Below are 20,889 nucleotides of genomic sequence, written 5' to 3'. Positions count from 1 at the left end.
TATTAGTACAGAATAATATGAAAAGCAACATTATTATATATACGTATTTATGTATATGTATTTATTATATATTAATATACATGTATTTATATATGTGTAATTATACATAAGATGTATTATCATATATACTTAGATATGTGTATTTATATAACATTATTATTATTTTTTCTTTACCATTTAGAATTAATGAAAGTCTGGCTCACCTAGTCCTTGGATTCCAGGTAACAGAGTTTGTAGGGTCCTCTCATGCATTTAGCATTCTTAAATGTACCAGGCATTTAGTGATGGTGCTATGTCCCATGAGCCTTTTAAAAAATCTGTGAAGTGCAAGGGAAATCCGTGAAGGGATGTAACGCCCACCTAAGTATACATACACATGAGCATGCTGGCGAACTAATCCCCTCAAAATTATGGCTGGTTCATTTCTCTCCTTTAAACTTTCTTTCCCTACAGTCTTTCCTATTTTCCTAACGCTTGTGTGTATGGCCAAAGTTTGAAAATACCTGCAATTTGGGTCAAGCTTTTCCAAAACACACCTCTAGTAGCATGTCCCAAAGTGGGTGCCGAGGAATAGTTTAACGGTCCAATATGACTGGAAAATCCAATATATTCTGTCCCCACGGGGAAGATTCCTGTGCTCATTGGGCCGTTACACACAATCGCGTAATTGAGTTAGTTGCTTAGCTCATCTTCTTGCCACTATAGCTGGTCCACCACCCGACACCAGACCTGTATTCAAGAGACACGGGGGGGTGGGGGGGATTCTGCTAAAATACTTAAGCGTCACAACCATTACAACACCAGGTCATAAACAAAATGATGCTACTAAGCAGTTCCTACCCTTTCCCTGTTCAGACACTTGAGGAAATCTCAATTCAACCATTAAACGATCTGATCTCTGGGGCGCCTGGGTGGCTTAGTCTGTTGAGCGTCTGACTTTCGCTTAGGTCATGATCTCGCGGTTCGTGGGTTCGAGCCCCGCGTCGGGCTCTGTGCTGACTGCCAGCTCAGAGCCTGGAGCCTGTTTCAGTCTGTGACTCTCTCTCTCTCTGACCCTCCCCTGCTCACACTGTCTCTCTCTCTCCTAGAAATAAATAAAACATTAAAAAAAAATTCTTTAAACGATCTGATCTCTAAGCTAACTGAGCAGAGAAACTTAAGTGGCCTCACACTACAAAGAAAATAAACTTTTGAAAACTAACCTAGAAGAGTCGGTAAACAAAAGAGCAACGACAGCAAGCCCTGGGCCAGGCAGGGGCGGAGGTCTGACTTCCGGAGTTGACACATTATAAAATGTCCCTTTGCAATAACGAAAAGTTACAAGGCACATCAGGAAACACAAGTCTGGCCCATATATAAGAAAAAAAGTGGTCAATTAAAAACTGTCCCTGAAGGGGGCACCTGCGTTGCTCAGTCAGTTAAGCGTCCAACTTCGGCTCAGGTCATGATCTCAGTTTGTGAATTTGAGCCCTGTGTCAGGGTCTGTGCTGACAGCTCAGAGCCTGGAGCCTTCTTCCAATTCTGTGTCTCCCTCTCTCCCTGACCCTCCCTTGCTCACACAAACACACTCTCTCAAAAATAAACAAACATTAAAAAACATTAAAAAAAAAAAAGTCCCTGAGAAGCCAGGGCATTGGACTTATAGACTTAAGTCAACTATTAGAAGTATGTTCAAAGAACTAAAAAACTGAAAGAAAGTGTATGAGAATGATATTTAACCAAACTGTGAATTTCAATAAAGAGAGAAATTATAAAGAAAAAACCCAGTGTCAATCTGGAATTCAAAGTACAGTGACTAACTGTTAAAGTGTCTAAAGGGGCTCCACAGGTCTGAGCTGACAGAAGAAAAAAATCAGTGGAAGTGAGCACGGGTCAAGTGACAGTATCCAGTCCGAAGAACAAAAAGAAATAAGAAAAATGAACAAAGGGGGTCCCTGGATGGCTCAGTGGGCTAAGCGTGATCATGATCCCACAGTTAGTGAGTTCAAGCCCTTCACTGGACATTCTGCTGTCAGCGCACAGCCTGCTTTGGATCCTGCTTCCTCCACCCCCACTCCCCCACCCCTCCCCTGCTCACCTCTCTCTCTCTCAAAAAAATAAATCTTAAAAAAAAGAGAGAAAAATGAAGAGAGCCTCACAGATCTGTGAAATATTATTAAGCACAGTATAACTTGCAGAAGGAAAGGTGGGGGAACAGGAAATGGGGGAGAGTGAGGTAGAAAAAATATTTAAATAATGCCAAAAACTTCCCTGAATTTGATTTAAAAAAAATTAATCCACACATCCAAGAGGTGAAATGAGCTCCAAGTATGTGTTCTTGAGAAGAATGTGTATCTTGTTGACATTGGGTGAATTGTTCTACTGAGGTCCGTTAGTCTAGCTGGTTTGTATTATTGTTCAAGTTCCTTGTTGACTTTCTTCCTTCTCTCCATTTCATAATCATAAAATGTCCTTCTTTGTCTCTAATAATTTTTGTCTTAAAGTCTATTTTGTCAGCGTTTGACTCTTGGTTTCAGCTCAGGTCATGATCTTACAGTTCATCATACCATCGTCTGTGAGTGCGAGCTCTACATCGGGCTCTGCACTGATAGCACAGAGCCTGCTTGGGATTCTCTCTCTCCTTCTTTCTGCACCTCCCCTGCTTGTGCTGTCTCTGTCTCTCTCAAAATAAATAAATAAACTTTTAAAAAATAAAAGACAAACAAATCAAAACAGATCTCTCTCCGAAACCTGGCCAAGACCCAAGATTTCGTCTCCACAGACTGGGGCACACCAGGGTTTCCCACTGGGCAACAGTGGGATATGTGAACCCAAAGACAACAGGTATGGAGATCTCCTTCACTATTATCAGTTCACTATTTCCAGCTATCAGTTCCTAGCGCTTGGACAGCCAAGCCAGTGCAGGAGTTGATTTACTAGGAAATCCACCCGAGTCAACCGTGAAATACGCTGCTTAAATTGGATATTTCCCCAAATGTTCAAAGAAAACAGACTGTGCATAGGGAGGAAAATTCATAATAATGTCCTCGGAGAGATAAGAAAAAATATTGTATTCAGTCAGCCAGTAATCAAAAACAGGTTCTACAGCCTGAAAACAGACAGAACAACACTCCCACCCGATACGCTCTTTCACAGGGTGCCCATGCGTTCTACAATCAAAAAACAGTCAAAATTCCTTTCCCCTTGAATTTGGTCAATCTCATGAATACACTGAACAGTAGAGTTTGGCAGAAGTGACCCTATATGGCCACCAAGGCCGGGCCACATGAGACTATGCTGCTTCCGGGGCATCTGGGTGGCTTAGTCGGTTGAGAGTCTGACTCTTGATTTCAGCTCAGGTCCAGATCTTGGGGTTGTGAGTGGGAGCCTGGAGTTGGGCACCATGCTGGGTGCGGAGCCTACTGGAAAAAAACCCCCAAAAACTATGCAGTTGTCTTGGAAAACTTGCTCTCCAGAAATTTCCCCTCAGAACCAGCTTCACTGTTGTAAAAAGCCACAGGGAGAGTTCGTGGTACCCAAGTCAATGGTCCCAGGTGAACTTAGCCTTCATTCATCCCAGCCCAGGTGCCAGACATGTACATGAAGAAGCCACCGGATGACTTCAGCTCTTAAGTCACTCAAGTCTTATCTGAATTCCTGACCCACAGAATGTGAACCAAAAATAAAAATGGAAATGTTTATTCTAATACTTTTGGGGAGGTCTGCCTCACAACAGGGACTAGAAAAAATAAGAAGCCACATAAATGGAACACTTAGCAAATGAAAATGAGCTCTTAAAAAAATTAATGACATGATAGGGAAAATTGAAAAACTCAATGGAAGTATTGGAAAATAAAGTTTAGGAAAACTCTCAGGGAGTTAAGCAAATAGGGAAACCAACTGGTGGGGAAATTAGAGGGAAAAAAAATAGTAAATTTAGAGAACCAGACTAGGAGATCCACTATCTGAAAACCAGACCTCCAGAAAGGCAAAACAGAAAAAAAAATGGAAGCAAGGAATTAAATAGCCAAAGATTATTTCTCACAAACAAAGAACGGTTTCCAGATTGAAAACTCCTTGGAATACCAACACAGTGGGCGAAAACAGATCCACACCAAAACACATTCGCGAATCATGAAATATTGGGAAAAAGAATATCCACATAGGTTTCCAGAGGGGGGGAAATAAGCCACATAGACCGGCCTCGGAAGCAGAAGGTTTTCACATTTCATGAAAACCAGCCACAGAACGCACATAACGAAGCAATACCTTCACCATGCTGAAGGCAACTGAATTCCACATGAGAATTCTTTGAACCAGATGAATTATTAAGTTCATTAAAGGTAAAAGAAAAAATTCTGCACCTTAAGACATGGAAGTCTGCAATTCTTAATCTCAAGGTTGTGAGTTCAAGCTCCAATGTGGGGGTAGTTTACTTTAAGAAAGTAACCACCACCACCAAAAACCCTAAAGTATAAACTAACAAAGGGGAAGATAGAGGGGTGCCTGGGTGGCTCAGTCGGTTAGTTGTCTAACTTTGGCTCGGGTCATGATCTCACAGTTGGTGGGTTCGAGCCCTGCGTCGGGCTCTGTGCTGACAGCTAGCTCAGAGCCTGGAGCCTGCTTCGGATTCTGTGTCTCCCTCTCTCTCTGCCCCTCCACTGCTGGGGTTCTGTTTCTGTCTTTCAAAAATAGATACATGTTAAAAAAAATTTTTTTAAGGGGGGGGAGATATAAGAATCAGAAAAGGTATATCCCAGGATGATGGTAAAGGAACATGCTAGACCATATCCCAGGCCAACAGACAACCGTAACAGGCTGGGGCAGATGAGAAGGTCCGAGGAACAAGAGTCTTCTAGCTGAAACTGCTGGAATCCATGAAGGGAAGCAGCATGTTGAAAATTTAACAAACAGCATCTTGGAAATTTAAACAACAGGCAGAGTTTGGGCAGTGAATGTGTAATAGCTACTTTGCAAACAAAGTAAATGACGGAGGGTTGGGGTGATAATTATGGGTTCCAAAGAAATCAGGGACATGCAATGATGAAGAAAGCAATCAGCGCGCTCTGGGGCTTAGCTCCGCAGAGCATCAGTCTTAATAATGTACACACTCTTCTTCCAACGAAGACTCAATGAATCCTCATTAGGAGCACAGAGCAATGGTAAAGACTGTTGTTGAAAGAAACAGATTGCGTGCTTTGCCCAGGATCATATACCTGCCCGTGGGAGAGGCTCTAAGTGACGTCACTGCTCTGAGCGACAGTCCTGTCTAATCTCATCCACCACCAACAGCTCACAAGGGTAAAGAGGAGACAGAAGAAGTGACGTGGGGGACTATTTTCACAAGGATAAGTACATGGGGAGATACATGTAAACGAAGTCCAGAAACCACGGATTATCAAATCTAGATTTCGGTTTGCAGTAAGTTAGGAAATGAGAAGACCTTACAATGTAAAAAACTAACAGCTAGGTAGAACTAGCCCATAACTCAGGATTTTAAATAAACCAATTCCAAAAGATGACATTCATCCCAATCACACACTTGCTGGTTTCAGTGAATTTAGGGAAGTAGTATCACTACACTGAGAAGAAAATGGAGAAAAAAAAAACCAAACGAGCTACCTGTGGCTCAAGCTAGATATTCCTAAACTCTTTTTTAAAAAAATAATGATAATAAAAGGCGAAGCAGGGAGAGGGAGGAAAAAAGGAATAATACGTGGTTTATTAAAAATTAATATGACACATACTTAGACCTCAAAGGACAGGGATTTAACATATTCATGTGAACACGCATATACGTATGCACACGCCGCTAAGAACAATCAAAGTTTTCCTGTTCAGGCTAGAATTACCCTCAAGACTCGAGACAAAGGGGTAAGATAAAAAGGTTCTTGCCCTTGTTAGCTTCGTTAACCTTGGGTTAGGTTAGAGCTGACAGGTGAGTCAACGGAATGAAGAAAGGGTGGATTTCAAAAAGGTAAACTCCATTCTTCTCAACAGTTTCCACCACAGTAACTCTGGGTTAAGTCCAAACAAAACTAATTATTAGACAGGAGAACAATTCTCTCTGCCTGTTGCCTAGCGTATCATTTTTAATGGTGGAAATCATTTTTTCTTAAAAAACCATACATACGCACACACGTGCGTGCCTGCACACGTATGCGTAGAGAAACGGCTAGATGGCGAAAGTGGGGTTCACGACCTATGGTCTTTCTGCAGCAGGAAGGATGGTCTAAGCTCGGTTCGCCTCTAGTCCCACTGAATACTCCTCTCGGGGCCCATTTCACAAACTCCCAAGGACTGTTTTTCTATGACCCAGAGGCTGCCATGACAGGAACAAAATACCCACTATTGTGATCCATGCGAAAGGTGTCCTGGTATCTCACAGGATTGCGACTCAATCAGCGGTGACCAAAGGCCACCCTGAAGCAGCCAAGGGAAGGACCAGGAAGCAGGTAAGATCCCAAAGGCATTTTCTGCCGTTAAGGGTAGGGTTCTTTCCACCACCTGTGCGTCCATGGCCTCACCTCATCTGAGGGAACCTGGCCTGTCACCACAGGTTTCTGAGGTGTCACATTTTTTTAATGATTTTTTTAAGTCTTTTTATTTTAAGTAAGAGAGAGAGAGCGCACGCGCGCAAGGGGAGAGGAACAAAGAAAGAGAGGAGAGAAGGGATCTGAAGGTGGGCTCTGTGCTGAAAGCTGAGTGCCCAACGCGGGGTTTGAACTCACGAACCGTGAGATCATGACCTGAGCAGAGAGGTCAGATGCTTCGCCAGTGGAGCCACCCAGGTGCTCCCTGAGCTGTCATGTTAACACAAGCTCCTGAGATCCCAACAGTCTGGCCAGACCAGCCAGGAAAATTCTTGGGTTGCCCAAAACTTAGGACCATGATTAAAAACACCAAGCTCCACAGTTTAGGTCACCATCTCCCAGAGTTCATTCCAGAGTTTTCTTGGGGTCCAGCCACGGAAACACAGGCAATAGGAAAGCTACTATCAACAACCCTGGACCCCGTTTCCTTTACCCTCTTTCCACTTGAAATAAGATCTTACAACTCAAGCCAGATGGTGTGACTAAGGAAGGAGTGGGCTGAACCCAGACCCACACCCCGTACCGCAGGGCGAAGCACAGAATGTTGCAGAGAGAGTCACTCAGTTATGTCCGGTGAGTAAATAGAAGTCTCTTTCACGGGAAGCCCGTGTTCCTCTGCTAAAAACTTAATTAACATGTCTCCTCTCTCCCTTCTGAAGAACTGTTTCTAGTTCGCTACATATGCCCAAGGGCATGGGGTTCAGGAAACTTACATGAAAATTGCCAGACTTGCTAGCTTTCAAGTAGGGGCAAAGCTTATTAGACCCTTCCTACCCTCCACACTACTGTGGAAAGATGTGCTTTTTAAAACCAGTGTGCACTTATAACTCTGACTAAAATAAAGGCTACGTTTTTCTAAAGTCTTAAAGGTAGTCTTAAGATTAAGAGCTATTAAGACAGCGGATCAAAATCAAAACTCAGTATTTTGAAGTTCAGTAAGCAGAATGGATACTGGGATTTCTTTTCTTCCATTCTACCTTCTTTTTACAACTCCATTAGCTGTGTAATCCTGTATTAAAGTGTACAAAATCAATTTAAAAAACTAAAACAAACAAACAAAGCCAACTGGGTGGCCCAGTTGGTTGAGCATCCAACTTCGGCTCAGGTCATGATCTTACTGTCTGTGAGTTCAAACCCCACACCGGGCTCTGTGCGGATGGCTTGGAGCCTGATGCCTGCGTCGGATTCTGTGTCTCCCTTTCTCTCCGCCCCTCCCCCATTCATGTTTTATCTCTGACTCTCTCTCGAAAATAAACATTAAAAAAAAATTATAAAGTGCAGTTAATCATTATATATTTAAATTGTATAGCATCACTAATTAAAGTTTCTCAATGACCTGTTTCTAATTCTAAATTAGATAAATTACAAGTAGGTTTCATCTGTGTGATCACCTATACGAAAGGGAAGGAAGGAAGGGTTCTCTATATCTGAATTAATGGCATGAAAAGGTCTATAGATTTTTTTTTCATTTATTCACGATACTGCTGTGAAACGAAACTATGAACTTCGATGAACTTCATTCACTGCTGGAAATAGCATTCACTCTCTTCTCTGTCCCCATCGCTTCCTCCCTTGGAGGCATAACCAGGTCCCTAAGCAGTGGACGCCAGAAACAGGAGCTGAAACCTACCATTTCTGCCTGCTGGCTCGGCCGGACCAGATGCATTGCACCCGGGTCTCTGCTGCAGAAATGAAAGCTATTAAGTCCACCAAAGGAAAAGAAAGCAGACGCACTTGGGTGGCTCAATCAGTTAAGGGTCTGCCTCTTGGTTCAGGCTCCGATCATGATCTCACAGTTTGTGAGTTCAAGCCCCCCATTGGGCTCTGTGCGGACTACGCAGAGCCTGCTTGGGATTTTCTCTCTGCCTCTTCCCTGCTCATTCTCTCTCAAAATAAATAAACTTAAAATTTTTTTAAAAGAAAGGATCCAGAAGGCTTCTTTGAATTCCTTGAATACAGCTGACTTGAATCTTGGAAGAGGAGTAGGATTCAGAGAGGAGGAAAAAGGAGAGATGCATTCCCTACTTTCTATGCACACTTAGGACCTGAAAGCCTGAAGCGAAGGAAGAAAGGCTGTGATGTATGACAAACACAGTTTTAAAAAGAAAAGGAAAGCCAGAGATAATAGCTGTTTGCCCCTCATGTTCCCTAGCCCTGAAGATCTCTTTCCAAAATCTAGTATGACAAGAAGTATGTTTCTCAATGTGGTAAACCACAGCAACGGGTGAATTTTTTTTAATGCTTATTTATTTTTTTAGTGAGAGACAGAGACAAAGAGTGCAGGAAAAGAAGGGGGACAGAGAGAGAGGGAGACAGAGGATCCGAACGCAGAGCCCGACGTGGGGCTCAAGCTCATGGACGGTAATGTCATGACCTGAGCTGAAGCTGGGCATTTAACCAACTGAGCCACCCAGGCGCCCCAGCAATGAATCGACTTTTAAGCACGTCTGCGGAAACAAGTTATGACTTCAGTAAAGAAATCAGAAGAGTGGGGTGCCTGGGTGGCTTAGTCAGTTAAGCGTCCAACTTTTGCTTAGGTCATGATCTAGCGGTTCGTGGGTTTGAGCCCCGCGTCGGACTCTGTGCTGACTGCCAGCTCAGAGCCTGGAGCCTGTTTCAGAGTCTGTGACTCCCTCTCTCTCTGACCCTCCCCTGCTCACGCTGTCTCTCTCTCTCCCCTAGAAATAAATAAAACATTAAAAAAACAATTAAAAAAAAAAAAAAGAAATCAGAAGAGTGATGATAACCAGGACCCCCACCCCACCCCCACGGCACAAATGATGAAATGGCTCACTCTCAATAACGCACCCTCTGAGACAGCCGCCTGGTAGTATGGAGAAAAGCTCTGTCCTGCCCCAGGATGGCACCTTGTCTCTAAAACGAGCTTTGCTCAGTAGTAATGAAAATGCTTAAACCAGTCCCGGAAAGGAAGGAAATCCAGAAGAGCCAAGACACTGTTTTGGAAATTTCCTTTGCACATCTGAGGTAAACAGTATGTACGCAGAGACCAGACTTGATCTGTGGCTTCTTCTCTGAATGCCTCTGTTCCTTGCCCACCCCCTTACACACACGTGTGCACATCCTGAATGTGTGAGGCTAAAGATGGACGCTCTTCACCTGGGTCTTCTTTAAATACCTCATGATAGGGGCGCCTGGGCTGCTCGGTGGGTTAAGCATCCGACTTTGGCTCAGGTCATGATCTCAGTTTATGAGTTCGAGCCCTGTGCCGGGCTCTGTGATGACAGCTCAGAGCCTGGAGCCTGCTTCGGATTCTGTGTCTGCCTCTCCCCGCTCACACTCTGTCTCTCTCTCTCTCTCTCAAAAATAAACAAACATTAAAAAATTTTTTAAATATATAAATAAATACCTCGCAATAGCTTATGAGGGAGAAGGAAGACCCAATAGCTGGTCTGGCTTCATCCTTTTCCCAAGAGCCAACACACATCCATTAATGGAGTCACAAAAGAAAGGGGGGGGGGATGGGAGGAGGGCACCCACAGGGCCAGACACAATGACACAAACATCCCAGCTCAGTACTAAGGCAAGCATGGAAACAAGGAGACGTAGGGATAGAGCCGGTCAATTCAAACAGGACTCTGTAGTATGTGCCCTTCATGCTGACACATGTGTTTCCCGGAGCAAAAAAAGTCTCACTAATCCCACCACTGTTGATATCCTGCATCCTCTTCAAATTTACAATTCAGTGCTAGAAATACATACGGATTTACAAGTTTTATACACTTCCTCCCTGGAAAGCCACAAGAATGCCCATTAACTGTACAAAAGAGAGAGAGCACGTGCAGAGGAGCGGCACAGAAAGGAGACCAAGAATCCCAAGCAAGCTCCGTGCTGTCATCACAGGGCCCAATGTGGGGCTCGAACTCATCAACTGTGAGATCATGACCCGAGTCGAAAACTAAGGGTTGGGACGCTCAATTGACTGAGCCACCCAGGTGCCCCAGAAGCAGCTTCTTAAATTAAGAAACAGACATGAAAGGACATATATTAGGAGACACTGCGAGGAGTAAACCCAGGTTGCGTGAACACACAAAAAGGGATCTCTGTAGGTAACCTAACTTTGAAATCAGACAAATATGTCCTCCACGGCAGCAGAGTTCATGTGCAGAGGCAGACCTCGATAGGCTTGAATGAAATATATCTGCTTATGCACGTGCGTGCACACACACGTTTGTGAGAAAGGAATCTTTAGCTCCTTACCCCTGCAGGCCAGAGTTGAGTGTAAGAGATCTTACTGTTTACTTCGAAATTCCAGACTGAAGGGTCATAAACTTGTGTCTTTCATTTTTTGGAATCTAATACTACGTGGTTTAGAATACTGAATAGAGCACCATAGTGTTACAGAAGCGAAACTTTAGATTTGAAAGGTGCTTTCGAGTTCATTTTGTCCGCTCTTAATTTTGAAGATGAGAAAACTGGGGCATAGAGGTCACGTGGTTGGCTGGGCCACATGCAGACATCTTCACACTGGCCCTGGTTTCTTCCCACCTGCTCGTCACAAAGCCCGTAGGTCAAGGGTTTTCTGAACAATCCTGATTTCAAATATTCCGGGCTTTAAATTCCTCCTAGGAGTAGAAATTCTAATTCCAGAATACTAGATTCCTTTTTGTTTTTAAAGGAAGGCCTAAAATTCCAGGTCATAACATGTGTCTGGACTTTTGGCCTGCTAATCACAATCGTCAACCGTAGATATTCTCTATCATACAAAAAAACCCCATAAAGTTAATCAGTGGCAAAAATGAGACGCACTCTTTCTAACACATTAAAGTCCAGCTCAACCTCTAGCATGCAGTCCCATTTCTGAATCACAGCTGACCGCTCCTTCTTTGAAATCGAACGTCACTGACTCACGGAAGCCACAGAGAAAAACAGCAGTGTGAAGTCAAACAGGAGGGACTGTAAATCCCAACTATGTCATGTCCTTTTTCTTTTTTTAACGTATGTTTATTTTTGAGAGAGAGAGTGTGAGCAGGGGAGGGGCAGAGAGAGAGGGGGACAGAGGATCCTAAGAGAGCTCGGGGCTGTCAGCACAGAGCCCAATGTGGGGGTCAAACACACAAACCATGAGATCATGACCTGAGCAGAAGTCGGTCGCTCAACCGACCAAGCCACCCAGGCGCCCCGCAACGATGTCATGCCCTAACGCATGATTTCAGCAAGCTGCCTAATATCTCCCAGCTTTAGCTTCCTCAACTGAAAAATGGAGGTCATAATGCCTTCCTCATGGGGTTGGTGGTGATTATAAAACCCTACAAAGCACCTCGCACAGAGTCTGGTGTGTGGCGATTGTTCCACAACAGGAGAACGGGTGTCTTCACCATCATCTCCCTCTTTAGCACTAAATTCCACATAACCTGGTCTCTGAAACTGGTCCACGCACGTCCTCAGCGAGCTACTGGTCTCAGACTCCTAGCCTACCCCCTCTATTCACACTGTTCCCTGGGAAGAAAGAAAGAGAGAGAAGAGGGCGAGGAGGGAGGAAGGCACAAAGGGAGAAAGAGAAAGAAAGGAGAGAGAAGGATGAAGGAAGGGAAAAAGAAAAGAAAAGAAAATTCCTTTCCCTCAATGAAAAGTACGGCAACGTCTTGGATGCTTTGGTTAAATGTACCTTCAAGCTCACAGTCTTTTCCAGATAAAGAAACTAGGGTACGGTATCTAAATGCTCCCATTTACAGTGTTGGGGAGCAGACCATGCATTTGAAGCCCCCTGTGTCTGGTCCGACAGAGGGGTCCCTATAAAGAAACCCCAAAGAACTGGCCTCGTACCGCACGGTGCTTTTCCTGTCTTTGAGACTGGCCTTACCTTTCTGCACCGGGCACCAGGGCAGTTGGGTTCGGTCAGTTCCTGAGTGATCCAGCAGATCCTGAGTGATCCAGCACTCTGCAGCCCCTCAGCAGGGGGGTGGTGGACAGCGGCTGGGGAGGCTGAGCGTCGGGAGCAGAGGATGACCGGGAAGTCCCACTGCAAAGACAAAGGACCAATCAGTCTGTACAGGGACAAGGTCTGAGGACTGACTTTCTTTCTTACGTTATTAACAGCTCCTGAAATTGATAGGCACTTGATGCACCATGTGTTCGCTGCTATGGTGGTTTCTTCTCGTTTCTCTTTTCTTTTCGTTTCCTTAAAGACAGGGATTAAAACAGATGGTGCTTTTACCGTGGAAGCTGTTGTGAGATCAAGGAGACTGTTCGCGTGAAGAGTTACGCAAACCCGGAACTAGCTACTTTCCCTCTCACTTCAACAGTCAAGGAAAAACTGAGGCTTTAGCTCCTTTGAAGAAGGTCATTTGCTCCAGTTTACCAGCAGGGCTGGCTCCCCAGAGGGCAGAGGGAACAGAGCAGCCTCACTTTCTGGCCAAAAACAACAGCAGATCCAGGTATTAACTGCTTCTAACCATTCCTTGCCCTACCTCCTAACTGTCCAAGAAGGCCCAGAACCTTCCAAATGTTCCTGTGGGTGTCAATATGACAAACTATCCTCCTAAAGGCGTCAGCCCTAAGGTACAGGACAGCAACCCCTTTAACCTCAGATACCCAGTGTGATCCAAGATCTAACCGTCCCGTTGAGGCAGGTGCATGAACTTGAGTGGCAAACTTTATCCAACATTTTCATTGTGCCCAGATTACATTTAGGTATCTTTCTTGAATTCAAAGGTCCTGCCAAAGCCAAGAATGAAGGAACTCTCTATATAGTGACATCAACAAAAGGGTTTTGAGATGAAACAGCATCCACAGATAAGCTGCACTCCAGTCTTTACAGAATAAACCCATTAGAAAACAAAGCTCCAAATATACGGTCAATGTTCACTGGACAAATGTGAGAAGCACACATCCAAAAAGATTCAGTGGTCCTCTTTTCGTGTGGGGGAAGGGGTATCTTTCCAAGCACTTTTAATAGGTTTCAGTTTTTAATGGTCACTCAAAATGGTACACTGAGATAAAATGGCCCCGCATCCTCCAACGGAAGCTCCAGTTAAATATGCTCACAGAGCATTATAGGAAAGGTCATTTCCAAACAAACAAAAAGCCACTTATAATTCCAGTCTGGTCACACATCATTTTCAGGTTCCCTTCTGATGCCTGTCCAGGGACCATCCTGAAGTATATCTGTGAGTAGATGTAATGGCATCTGGGGTTCAATTTCCTATTCTGTTTTTTTCTTTTTCATTGTTTTTGTTGTTGTTGTGGTTAATGGACATGAGAGTCTTTTTGTTAGTATGTGTCTCGTGGTTGGATACTAAGGGTATTTCCTAATTACATTGCTATAAACGTGAACTGTGAACCCTTTTGAAAATGTACATGTTTTCTCTTGGCTTTATAAAGGGTCTCTAGGAACAGGGGATTCTTGGAGCAAAACTTGCCAAGTTTCTATGGCTCTTTTTTTTTTTTCCTCTGAGAGAGAGAGAGAGAGAGAGACACAGAATCTGAAACAGGCTCCAGGCTCTGAGCTAGCTGTCAGCACAGAGCACGATGTGGAGCTCAAACCCACGAACCGTGAGATCGTGACCTGAGCCGAAGTCGGACGCTTAACCTACTGAGTCCCCCAGGCGCCCCTCTACGGCTCTTGATTGCCTCCCAAATGGACTCTACTCACTACACTGCCACTAGTAATATCTGAGCACCATTTTCTCTACACTTATGAAATAATTATCTTAACTCTGTACCACATATTCATCCACTGTATAATTCTTTTTGTCGATATCACAACTGTAAATTGCTACATCACTGAGTTTCATTTTGCACCTCTTTGATCACCAGGGGCTCAGAATTTGCTCTTGAGTGTGTTTACGTGGGAAAGGAAGAAGAATTTAAGTAGCACTTATTTCAGCTCTGAAGCCAGACTGCTCAACTCAAAAACTGGGTATCATCACCCACTAACTCAGACTTCCGTAAGCTCTTAACTTCTCCAAGCTTTGGCTTCTTCTCTGGTAAAAATAATAATAAATAAGAACAACAATAATAGAGGCACCTGGGTGGCTCGGTCGGTTAGGTGGCTGACTTTGGCTCAGGCCATGATCTCACTGTTCGGGAGTTCGAGGCTCAAGCCCCACATCGGGCTCACTGCCGTCAGCATAGAGCCTGCTTCAGATCTTCTGCCCCCCTCTATTTCTGTCCCTCCTCCGCTCTCCATCTCTCTTAAAAATAAACATTAAAAAAAGAACAATAGTAATTTTAAGCCATTTGATTTCATTAGAATCGTGTGTACCTTAGAGTTTTCATAAAGAAAAAGTGAGCCCACCTGTCAAAAGCTCATAATACATTTGACAGATGGGCCCTTAATAAACGTTAACAATTTGTTCATTATTATTATTTATATTTTCTCTTCTCTGGACAACATTCAAATCTTTAGTTTACTCTTAGAGGTAACTTCTTTTAGACCTCCAAAATCGGAAACTGTATTGCAAGTTTACTAACCCAAATGCACTCGACTGAATTCCATACCAAGCAGCTATTATGCAAAACCAAATCCTCTGGTTCTGGGGGGGGGGGAGGGGGAATACAATCATAAAAAAATGCATCTCCCTGATCTCAAGGAATTCACACAAAGGTTATTTGCTGAGCCTTCTGGGGGAAATTATAGGTTGGGTCAATATAGCTAAAAACTATTTTGGGAACAATGCCTCCATTATAGCGCTGAAAGGAACTTGCAAGAATTGCTAGCCTGACTGGCTACAAACAACAGCTCTGAGGGTCCCCCCTGGGGCTGGGGAGGTTACTGAGGACTCATTCCTGGGATGGCCACACTCCACTAGCAGCTACTACTTACGGAATTTTCATTGTAAACCAAGCGTTTTGTTTATTAGCAATGGTGTTAGAAATGAAGCTTCCTAGATGAATTTAATGACTTGAATTAGATTGACAAAAGAGTAAGCAGAGATGAGATCAAGGTGTTGCAACTCAGTGGATGGAATAGAGGCATCCTACTGGTGTCTTGCCCAGATATCAAAAGGACAATCAAGGCCAGCAAGTCTATTAGCCCAGGAGAGTGCCTAAGGCGCATTCCTGGGTCCCATTGCCATGGATTCCAGAAAATTAAGCAGTACTTGATTGCTACTCCACAATCAGCTGAATCCTGCTGCTACCCCGAGTGCACCTTACGTGGGAGATGAAGTCAAGAGGGCTGAGTTGACTCAAGACTTGCTTTTGAACCCTCACCTTTACCTGTAGAGGAGAATGTAGCCCTCACCAATCTGCTTACCAAAAAGAACCAAACTGGCTTGAGTCAGAGAACTACAAAGCCTATGCTGAAATGACTTAATGCATTTACCTGTCCTGGAGCATAGCACTGGGTCCAACATTCCAGGAAGTTTTTTTTTCTTCTTCCTCCCCCCCCCCCTTTTTTTTTTATAGCATTTAAAGTGGATTACCTAAAAGGAAGTTTAACGTACACATTTCCAGAGAAGCAATACACACACACTTTGTATTTTTTGCTTTTCAGACTCTGAGCTCCTGGAGCAATTTTGTTTCCCATGAATGAATTACAGAAGCACATCATGGAGAAGAGGTAGTTTTAAAGTTTATAAGGAAATCCATTTCTCAGATTGCTGTGGGGAGCCCCACTTTGACTCCGTTTTCAGCAATAAACTTGTAAATTTTTTAGTACAAACGCTAAGAGTAAAACCTTTGGGTAAGTCCCATCAATATATGTATATGTCTTTAAAAGTTTTATATAGTACTAGGATAGGAAAGGACAGAATAAAATAGGCAGAGAAGGAAAGATTAGGACCTGAGATCCCAGGGGAAGGGGAAAACACAGATTTGGGAACAATGCTGGGAGTGTAGACCCCAGCCATCCCCTCAGGGGTAAAGTTCTTCTTAGAAATGTAACAGACACCACCTACTTCCCCTCAGGTTTCCCTCAGGAATTTGACAAAAGACCTGACTAAAAATAAGTCCTGGACCAGAAAACATGTGACCCACAAGGACCAGACCACACCTCATACAATGGAAAGGAGCCAATCAGAAATGGACCACCCAGCACCTAGAGCTATCAACCCAATACCCAATAAGGGTAGGACCGGAGAAGGAACTAGGGAGCGAGCGAAGGGGGTGGGGGTGGGGTGAGGGTTGGGGGGCGGTGGGGGGGTGGGAATGACCAGAACCTTATAAAACAAGGAGCTTCCTCTATAGTCACAGGCACTCGCTTTCCAATGCCCCCCTCTCTGTAAAGAGGGTTTTCATACTATTCTTGCTTTCAGATCTTATACTCTAGTAAACTGCCTACTGTTCATTTTGTGTCCACCTCTTCATGTTTCCAAGAGGCGAGACAATGAATCCCAGGAATTGAGGTAAAAAAATCCTGCAACACTACTGCACCAATACCTTATGCACCTTGTAGAACAAAAAGATGGGGAAAAGAGGATATAAAAGCCTATTATTTAGTCAGTTATGGTACACAAAATGAATTATCAAGATTTGTAATGAAAGCAAGATATTAAATCTGCTGTAGTTTTGAAGACTTTGGTTAATTCTGTTGTGATAGAGAACTTTGAAGGACTCTCCAAGCTTCTTCGTGTATTCTAACATTTTGTTTTAAGGGCTGTCTGGAGTGACAGGGATATGCTGGAGAAAACAACATTCACACACGCTCACAGCTAGGCTCCCTAAATCTTGATACTTAGTGTTCAATCTACCCACCAATTCTACAAAGGGTTGTTTGTTTGTTTGTTTTTTGGTGAATTTCAGATGGTAGTTCTCAATCAATTGTCCCTGCAAACTAGTCACTGGGTGTCATCACATTTTTATAAACCTGACAAATGGATTCAAAACCCACAAATACTCTTCACTTAAAAAGATTTTGTCAGACAATTCCTTTTCCAAGTTTTTAGAGGTTTATTTCTTTTTCTTAAAGAGTTTTGAGGGGCGCCTGGGTGGCTCAGTCGGTTGAGCATCTGACTTCAGCTCAGGTTGTGATCCCACTTCGGGCGTGCTGCGGTCAGCCTGTCAGCACGGAGCCCGCTTTGGATGCTGTCCTCCCCTCTCTGCCCCTCCCCCCCTCAAAAAAGAAAATATTTTTAAAGAAATTTAAAAAACATTTTTTTTTAAGTTTCGATGAGTCACAAATCTACTATATTTCTTGGCAACATGTTTACATTATGCTGAAAAAATTTCCCAACAGGTGTTTCCAAAATGGGTCTCTATAGCATGAATTCTTTTGAAAAGCAGTCACTCTCCCTCATTGTGAAAACTTCACAATTACCTTGGCTGGTTCCTGGCGTACTCCCTTTCCCCAGCACCTCGATGTGTTCATCAAGCCCAGAAGCTCTCCAAATAGGATAGATCAAGAGTTTTCACAAGCCAGTATCTAGGCATGCCCCTCCTCTCTTCCCAGAGGGCAGTCGTTAGGGCTAAAAGCTTCAGCTCTCTAATTACTTGTTCCGTCTGGTGATCTGGTGATCGGTCCCATCCTCAGGCTACCTAGGGGGCCCCACACCCATGCCATCTCATTAGCATAAGCTCCGGTAAGGAAAAGAGCTCCTTATACGAATAACAAGAGACATTCCTATCATCCCAAACTCTCAGGAAATTCCAAGGGCTTCCGAGCACTGTCAGTGACTAAGGACAAAGACCAAACACATATTTCTTACCCTACCAGGGCTAAGCATAGTGGCAAGCAACATTATCTATAATACTTTCTACTTCCAAGGACCCCGCCGCTGTGTTTGGCACTGGAAAATTCATGACCTGAGCTGAAATCAAGAGCGGACACTCAACTGACTGAGGCACCCAGGTGCCCCGCAGCCCATCTCTCTCATGAGTTCCAGATGCCAATCCCTTGTAACACTGTGCCCAGTGGGATGTCTCACAAGCAAATATGTCCAAATGGAATTATCTCCCCCCCCCACCTGATACCATGCCGATCCTCCTCCAGGATTCTGAAACACTGTAAATGGTTTCACCACCCTATTCCACTCCGTTATTTATGCCAGAAACCTTTGAAATAGCCTTGGCATCTCCCTGTCCATCAAGAATATCTGAATAATCACCAATTTCATACTGACTTGAGCTACAAAGTCACCCTCTCTTCCTTTCCCTCCTCCCCCTCCCCCCTCTGCCACTGGCTTGCATTCGGCATCGCTGCACCACCCACGGCTGACCTGACGGCTGATGGCTGATGGCTGATGGCTGATGGCTGACGGCTGACGGCTGACGGCTGACGGCTGAAGGCAAAAGGCTCCCCAACTATGCCTGGAGCCTACTCTGCCCCTCTCCAGGTGGCTGCGTGCATATGTGCAAAGTGACAGGCAAAGGGCCTGAGGCCTCCAGCCCGGCCTGGCTGGGACAAAGAGGTGCATCTGGTCCACCCAAAAGAGAAAGCCTTTTCCACTTTGCGCGACGGGACCACAGGCCCCAGCACGGCCTGCTCTGCAAACCACTGTCCACAGCAATGATGATGATTAAAAAAAAAAAAACAAAAACCCAAACTTAATCAATCATCTCATCTCCCATTTAATGCCCTTCAAAAGGTTCCCATTACCTTTCCATTAAAGTCCAAAGTCCTGAAAATGACCCAAAGCCATATTCCTGCCTCCGTCTCACCCTTTCAGCATGGAACTCAGGCCCCTAATTCGCCTGACTCCTTCCGACTCATTTTTCAGGCCCATTTTAAATACCACTTTCTAGGGAGACCTGCCCTGTGTCCTGAGGTTATATTTCCTCTGGACCGCTTGTGCTTTTCCGGAGTACCATTTAGGGCTGTGACAGTGCATGACACTGTGTGCCTGTCTCTACCCATCCCCCCAGCCAGTAACCTAGAAGGCTGAAAAATGCAGGGACCCTCTGTCCTTCACAGCCATTGCCCCAGAGCCGATAATGCCTGTCACCCACAGGTGCTCTGTAAGGAGCTGTTCAATGAACGCTTGAAGAAATAAGGTTACTCAGGTACCCAGGACCCTCCAAAACAATCTGGCTGACTCTTGAACAAAAGAAAAATTATTCACGGAAAGAGTTTCCTGGTAACTTTTTTATTCTTTCTTAAGTCTATTTATTTATTTTTTAGTATTTTCTACACCCAATGTGGGCCTCCACTGATCCAGAAATCAAGAGTTCCGTGTTCTTCCGACTGAGTCAGACAGGTGCCCCTTTATAGTAAATTCAGTGTCTGGATTACCAAATACATGTAGGCTCCTTATTGGAAATAGTACAATCAATCAATCAGAGACTCTCAGTGCTTTGGGGCAGCGGTAATATTTCCTTTGGATTTGCATTTGTGATGGACAGAGAGCCAGGGCCAGCTTCATGCGTATGCAACCTGTATAGCCACACAGGGCCCTGTACTTCTCTTAATACTCAGCTCTCTGCTACCATCTTGATATTCTATATATTTTTTGCCACTTCTATTGACTCTATTTTTTTAAAAAAGATTTACTTATTTAAGTAATCTCTATAGGCAATGTGGGACTCGAACTCATGACCTGAAGATCAAGAGTTACACGTTTTTCCAACTGAGCCAGCCAGGTGCCCTGCTGTCTTGATATTCTTAATAATTTTTAAACACAGGAGCCCACAAATTATGTAGCCGATCCCCAGTCTCACAAATTAGTTTGATTTCTAGAAGGGACCCAGTGGATAGTCAATCCCTATCTAAGGATGCATCTTTTATAACCTGGACTGTGTCTTCAACCTCTTGAACTTAAGGTCTAAAAAAAGAGAATTATATATTTAGGACGTTTCTTTCCTCTGATATGAATTATATCATGTATTATGTAGGGCTCTCTTCCATAAAAATTAGAGTTTCTTGGACTACAGGGGTGCCTGAATGGCTCAGACAGCGAAGCGTCCAACTTTGGCTCAGGTCATGATCTCGCAGCTCAGGATTCAAGTCCCAAGTCCAGCTGTGTTGACAGCTCAGAGCCTGGAGCCTCCTTCAGACTTTGTGTTTCCCTCTCTCTCTCTGCCCCTCCTCTGCTCATGCTCTGTCTCAAAAATGAACATTAAAAAAAAAAAGAATTTCTCAGAATCCAGAAATATATGATTGTCTTAGTTATTGCTGTTAGCTAAACGCTTTTAATGTTTCCTAAAACTAAATTCTACTCTGAACATGATCTACAGTAAACCTCATTATTAAAATTTTTGCTATTAGAGACTGTGTCAATTTCTAAATCAACAAGCATAGCTCATTGACATTGTATCACCTTACAAAAATTAAAAGACATAGGGGGCCTGGGGGGCTCAGTAGGTTAAGCGTCCAACTCTTGATTTCAGCTCAGGTCACGATCTCAGTTAGTTAATTTTGAGCCCCGCGATTCCGGCGTCACGCTGATGGTGTGGACCCTGCGTGGGATCGTCTCTCTTCCTC

General features: G+C 44.0%; 1 protein-coding gene across 5 annotated transcripts in view; it reads right to left on the bottom strand.

Annotated features, from left to right (window-relative positions):
- The window catches only part of GCNT1 (glucosaminyl (N-acetyl) transferase 1), a 28,786-nt gene that overhangs the window by 4,061 nt on the left and 3,836 nt on the right, over positions 1-20,889 (bottom strand). For 2 of the 5 annotated variants that reach the window (XM_039242165.1, XM_039242167.1), the window contains exon 3: positions 12,394-12,552. The exons of 1 other annotated variant lie outside the window; for it this stretch is intronic. The gene's annotated coding sequence lies outside the window, so the exon portion shown is untranslated. Of the gene's footprint in view, positions 1-203; positions 318-536; positions 730-12,393; positions 12,553-20,889 lie in introns of all 5 variants that reach the window. 2 more of the 5 variants (XM_039242168.1, XM_039242166.1) reach the window with 2 other exon arrangements.

The sequence above is a fragment of the Hyaena hyaena genome, unplaced genomic scaffold, assembly GCF_003009895.1.
Source record: "Hyaena hyaena isolate Hyena2069 unplaced genomic scaffold, ASM300989v1 scaffold_206, whole genome shotgun sequence".
Taxonomy (NCBI): Eukaryota; Metazoa; Chordata; class Mammalia; order Carnivora; family Hyaenidae; genus Hyaena; species Hyaena hyaena.
Note: the sequence above shows the minus strand (reverse complement) of the source record. Positions and strands in the feature narration are given on the sequence as shown.